The sequence below is a fragment of the Octopus bimaculoides genome, chromosome 5, assembly GCF_001194135.2.
Source record: "Octopus bimaculoides isolate UCB-OBI-ISO-001 chromosome 5, ASM119413v2, whole genome shotgun sequence".
Classification (NCBI taxonomy): domain Eukaryota; kingdom Metazoa; phylum Mollusca; class Cephalopoda; order Octopoda; family Octopodidae; genus Octopus; species Octopus bimaculoides.
In genome coordinates, this window is record NC_068985.1 from 4,098,737 (window position 1) to 4,105,599 (window position 6,863).

General features: G+C 36.8%; 1 protein-coding gene across 2 annotated transcripts in view; it reads right to left on the reverse strand.

Annotated features, from left to right (window-relative positions):
* LOC106867823 (zinc finger and BTB domain-containing protein 4) overlaps positions 1-6,863 on the reverse strand; it is a 362,883-nt gene that overhangs the window by 249,342 nt on the left and 106,678 nt on the right. The gene's annotated exons all lie outside the window — the stretch shown is intronic.

Here is a 6,863-nt window from a genome sequence, read left to right on the forward strand (position 1 = left end):
TAGTCGAGTAGTCTAAGAGACGGCGTAATGCAAGGGTTATTGCCAGGCACATTCGGTCTGATGTTGAACTTTCAGTTGTTATGAAATTCGCGCAAAAGTACGGGCAACATTAGAAAGACCGAAATGAGGAGAAACAACCTAAGTTCAGACGTGTATTCTAATTCATCTGAAGTCGACATTGCTTTCCATCCTTTTGGGGGTCGATGTAATCGACTTAAACCCTTCTCCGAAATTGCTGGCCTTGTGTCAATATTGGAAACTATTATTATTGTCATTGTTGTTGCTGCTGCTGTTGCTGCTGCAGCTGTCGTTATCACCATCACCAACATCATTCTGACAGAGTGTTTTATTCTCATATAGACAAGGGGGCGGTGTGTGTGTTTATGGGGGTGGGGAGTGATGAAGTTCTGCTCAAATCAGGCAAATGGGACATGATGAAGAAAGGTAGAGTTTAGAAAAAAAAATAGTTTCGTCTGTTATCATCAGAACTCCGTATATTTCCGCTAGTAAAATCATATTCAATTATTGAAAAGTTTCGGAGAAGAAAATCGATATTAAAGACTTCAATGATAACGTTTTTTTTTTGTTTTTGTTTTTTTTTTATGTTTCTTGTTTTACTGTTTAAAACACTTTCGGACTCAAGAAAATGAAGTCAGAAAAATTAGGAATATTTTCACAGAGACAAAGCACAAGATTAGTGTCACGTCGCTTCTTTCCCTCAGTGGTCCTCAACCGACTTTGGCTCGTGGGCCATTCTGATTCCTGCTTTTCTCTACTGCGCCCTCACAACCAGTCACTCGATGATTTCAAAATCCGATTATTCTTTGAGAATTAAATATTATTAGAAATTGGATCTAAAAAGAAAAATCGAAGTGTTTTGTGTATTTACTCTTTTACTTGTTTCAGTCACTTGACTGCGGCCATGCTGGAGCACCGCCTTTAGTCGGGTAAATCGACTCCAGAGCTTATTCTTTGTAAGCTTAGTACTTATTTTATCGTCACTTATGCTGAACCGCTAAGTTACGGGGACGTAAACACACCAGCATCAGTTGTCTATCAATGTTTGGTGGGGGGACAAACACAAACACACAAACATATACACACACATGCGCACACACACACACACACACATATATATATATACGACGGGCTTCTTCCAGTTTCCGTCTACTAAATCCCTTCACAAGGCTTTGGTCGGCTCGAGGCTATATAGAAGACACTTGCCCACGGTGCCACACAGTGGGACTGAACCCGGGACCATGTGGTTGGTAAGCAAGCTACTTACCACACACCCACTCCTGCACCTATTGTAAAAATATAACTAATTTATTGCAGATAAACTTTTAAAAAATCATGTATGAACTCCACAAGGGCGTTATGGACCCCCAAAGGACATATGAACCATCAAGGGACGTATGAACCCCGGTTGAGAACTGTCATTTCAATTTTATTTTTGTGGGTTTGCGTGAGTGTGTATATAGAGTGTTCAAAACGTTTCTCCGCAGTAAGTATTTTATTGCAAAATAAATATAAGATGGTATAAGACTACAAAAGAATATATTAGACTTTATAAGACTTTAAAAAACTTTATAAGAAGTTTTGAAAGCGTCATCCTTCATTTTCAATACATAAGTTAAGTCTTCTGCAGATGTTTTGAAATACAACTTGCAGAGTCTGACTCAGGTTGAAAAAATTCATTGCGGAGAGACTTTTTGAACACCCTGCATATGTATGCGTGTGTTTGAGAGAGAGAGTGAGAGAGAGAGAGAGAGAGTATGTGTGTATGTGTGCATTTTTACGCGTTTGCGTGTGTTCGTATCTGTGAATATGCATGAATTCCTCAGTTTTTTGTCGTTGCTTTCAAACACAATCAGCCATTAATTTTTATCAGAATTCCATTGCACCGTCGTTATCATTCCACTTGGACATATTCTGTAGAACAACATTAGACGATATTTGGATGATTATATTTTTTATTGCTTTGCTGTAATGAATGTTATATTATATTAATAGTTCATTTTTAGCCATAAGCTAGCGATAAATGTCCATAGAACCAGTTCTACCAAAATTACGAATGAACACATAAATAGGGCCCGGACAGGATAAAAACTGAACATAATTCGCTTAAAAGATATGGAAGCCTCTAGTACATATTATACTGGTTAAGACTCTCCCTCGTTAATATTTTTCCGGTGAATATGTAACATTATTTAGGTAATAAACCAATTATTGCTCTTACAGATCAAATATAATCGTATGTGCTTATATACAATTACATAGATACAAACACACACACACACACACACATTTACACACACACACACACACACACACACACACACACACATTTACACACACACACACACACACACACACAGACACACATGCACTCATACAGTCTAGAAAAATGTTTGGTACTATTTATTCACTATACACATGTTTAATTTGAAAATAGGAATCACAAAATTGTACATGTTAAATAAACACCTTAAAAAATTTCCTATTATATATCTGAGGCGGTGCTGCAGCATGTCCGCAGTCACATGACTGAAATAAGTAAAAATAAAGTAAAAGAATATTAGAAATTCTTCAGACAGAGAATCAAAGGATAATTTCTATTAGCAAATGAAAGATATGCAATGGTGAATAAATAATACCGAATAATTTTCCGGATTCTTGTTTTGTTATATAATATAACTCTACAAACAATATTTCCGCAAATTACAATTCTGACATCAATACAACAACGACAGGTTACAATGCTGGAATAAGCAGAATGGACTTCAAGAGGACACAGCTTGGATTTCTTCCCTCCTTACATTCACACACACACAAATATATGCATCCTCACAAATATACACAATCGCGCGTGCGCACAGATACACAGTGATATATATATATATATATATATATATATATATATATATATATCAAATTAAGGCGAAGAGAAAACACATTCAAAGGCCGACGTATATATTCATTCAATCCATATTAACGAAATTCTCCATGGTATACAAGGTACATACATAGATGCATTCATCTATATGATATATAAAAATTTCTAAGGATTTATAAATACATACATATGCATTAAAATTTATAAATATATAAAAATTCATACACATATAAAAATTTACAAATACATGAAAATTCATAAATATAAATATATAAAAAGTGTAAGTCCATAAATGTACTTGTGAAGTCCGAATGAAGAGGATGATAAAGCGGATGTAAAATGATTCATATATATATATATATATATATATATATATATATATATATATATACAGGAAGAGAGAGAAAAAGAGAGAGAAAGAGAGAGAAAGAGACATAAACACACAGTAATGCACACATACATGCATTCTTGAACAAGTCTTGAGTCTTGACTAAACAAAACAGGAGCCCTGTCAGTATGTTAGTTTTAATTTTACGAACGACGAAACTTATATTAAATCCCAACGCAACATGCAAACATATAGACTTACATGAATACATAGAGGGAGACAAATAGAGAATGCTGGTGTTATGGAGTATATAAATAAGATCAACACAGGGAATACTGTTGGAACATTCTATCAAAACTTGTGCCCCGTGCTAAACGTAATAGATCTGACAGAGCCATTAGGAAGAGAAAATGAAACGCATGTTGAGCCAGAGAGGTAAGATGTACGGCAGTTGTGAACATCTCCTCCACGATCCGTAAGAAAGAGATTAATAATGGAGAATCGCTTTGAAATGTGCAGTTTCTGTTTACTTGATTAGGAATTCAATCAATACCAATAGAGTTCCTGGCTATTTTCGTTAATGTTGAATCTGGTAAAGATTTTTCCGACAAATAAAGTGACCAAATAATGCGCTCTTTAAAAATTCAATCTCCAAAGTGGAAGAGAAAAGGTATATATATATATATATATATATATATATATAACTTTTGATGTGGTTCAACATGTAACTTTTGTAGCAGTTGTTATCCAAATTCCTGCCACGGAATTTTATTTCCTTCGTTGGAGAGAAAGACCAACTGCGGAGGAAAAATTAAAATAAACAAAGAGAAGTATAAAAAACGTTGAGTGTTCATTTTGTAGAAACACACCGTCGGTTGCTTCGATGAAGGTTCCTGCTGATACGATCAACGGAACAGCTTGCACGTGAAATTAATGTGCAAGTGGTTGAGCACTCCACAGACACGTGTACTCCTAACGATGTTCTCAGGGAGATTAAGCGTGACACAGAGTATGACATGGCTGACCTCTTTGAAATACAGGTACAACTTATTTTTGCCAGCCGAGTGGACTGAAGTAACGTGAAATAAAGTGTCTGAAATAAAGGACACAACGCTTCACCGGGAATTGAACTCACGACCTTACAATCGTGAGTCGAATGCTCTAGCCAGTAAGCCACGCGCTTTCAAGTTCATTTCGTAGAGAGTTTCAAAAGAAATCTAAATGGAAATAAGTATGCCGTGAGAAGAGAAAATGATTTTGGTCTCAAATTCTGGCACAAGGCCAGCAGGTTTGCGGGAGGAACGAAGTCATTACCATTAACCCCAGTACTCGTCTGGTACTTATTTTATCAACCCGAAAAGGATGAAGAGGTAAGATCGACCTCGTGTGAAATTTGAACTCAAAAGAATTTTTGCACAAAGTACATCGACCCCAGTTCTCAGCTCGCAGTTACTTTATCAGTCCCAAAACAATGAAAGGTAAAGTCGACATTGGTGGAATTTGAACACAAACGGTCAAATTCCGAACGAAATGCTGATAAGCATTTCATCCGGAATGCTAACGATTCTGCCATCTACCCACCCCACCCCACTAAGAGAAAGAAAATAAGATTAATCATTTATCATTGAATAAGAGTATTTTTATTCTTTCAGCAAGTACTAATGTCATATCTGGATATATCTGAACTTAGTAGACCTCCGCGAGCAAAGATCAGACTTCCCCGTGCAAATCCGAGGCAGTAATAATAGAGAAAGAAGAGTCAAAGGTCCTTCCCAAACCATAGGCTCATAAGACTGGTTTCCCGGATTCTGTGGCGTATATATTCGCCTTGGATGGGACGCAAGTCCGTCGCAGAATAGAGAGATAGGAGAATAAGTAAATACATAAGCAATAATGTACAATCAGAACCGTAGGAAATCGGAATTTAGTATACACAGCATTAATTTGTGTGCTTAAAAAGCTGTACAAATTTATTGCCACTTTAAACAGTCTTAGAACATAGCCATTCATTGTATTTTCTCCATGGCAAAATACAGTGTACTGCTTCCTTACGGGCCCGAATCTGCCTCGAACAGGTTTGAACTGGTAAACAGTTTGTATTTATACACACCACTACTTAGCGTTACCACCGCGTATAGATATGTTAATATTAGTCAAATAGTCATCTTACATTTTCCAAAGCAGTTATTACGGAGGCGTAAAACATTGTCTATGCACTCACAGTATGTTTTGCTGAAAGACGGTTGCTTTAGAGATTTCACTTTTCATTTCTCATTCTCATAAATCATCTAACAATGCGCGATTTAAAAAATTTTCAGGATGTATATTTCCATTGCCATGTCAAACCCAATTCGAATTTATTCTTTCAAGCTTTCCATATACATTAACCACTGAACTTTGTCCTGTAAATTTGTGTGTATCTTCAATTTCAGGAAACATAACCAATATCGCCATTTTCAGTAATGACGCCACGCTGTGTGCATTCACAAAATGAAGACAACGTAGCGTCATAACTTGGAAAGAAAGACTGGGAGGGGGGAAATACCAAAGGTCGCCTGCAGCATTAAGAGTTATTCATAAAGTGAGTTCCATATTTGCAAGTAAGCCGAGACATACAGATATTATTAACAGTAAATGATTTAATGATGGAAACAATGGCTTTCTAATTGACTAGCTCAGTTTTAAAAACAAATGCAACGAGTATGAAATTCTAATTAAAGTCAGATATGTAAAAACACTTGACCAAGTGGTTAGAGGTGTTCTACACGCGATCGCCAGACCGTAAGTTCGATTCCTAAAACGAGCGACGTGTTGGATTCTTGAACAAAACACTTCACGTTACTTTAGTGCTGTGTGGGGATCGGCCTGTCAAAGAATAGAGCCAACTGCGTGCCGTAAAAGGCGATTAAAAGTGGTTGCAAAGAGTTTGCATCCCAACTTCATAAAGCCGTCACCAGCAACGACAACCCCAATATTCCCATGGAATGGAGGGTCGTCGGCTGGTTAACGCAGAGGGCATCGTCTGCCAGGGTTCGTAGGGTATCACCAACAAATGGTGGATGCAGCGACGCGCTGTTAGAGCATATGTCTCCATACTACAACTACTACTAAAGCCAAATATTTAAAAAGAACTGTACACATATGTATAAATATGCTAAACTTATATGGATATGTATGTTTACATTTAGAAACCGATATCAAAGTTGATTTTAGAAGACTAGGCTGTATAATACATACAAAGATACACAAACATACAGCAAATAAGCGTATACCTAACACGCACAAAATGAAATATATATATGTTGGTGCGAACGGTGAGCTCGCAGAATCATTAACACGCCGGGGAAAATGCTTAGTGGCATTCAACGTAATCGACTAATCCCATCTCCTGAAATTACTGGCTTTGTGCCAAAATCTGAAACCATTGCTGCAATATGGACCTTAAATCTTAAACTGAAACTCGTTGTTTCGTCAAAGCATAACGTATATGCTAATTAGACCCATGACCCATTATTCTCCTTCACCTTTCGATGCTCACCCAGAAACAATAAATTCAGCTCTAAGAATCAATACATCAAGGGTATGTAATATGGCCTGCATCACAATGTCTGAGGTGCAACGGCATAACCGAATATATAT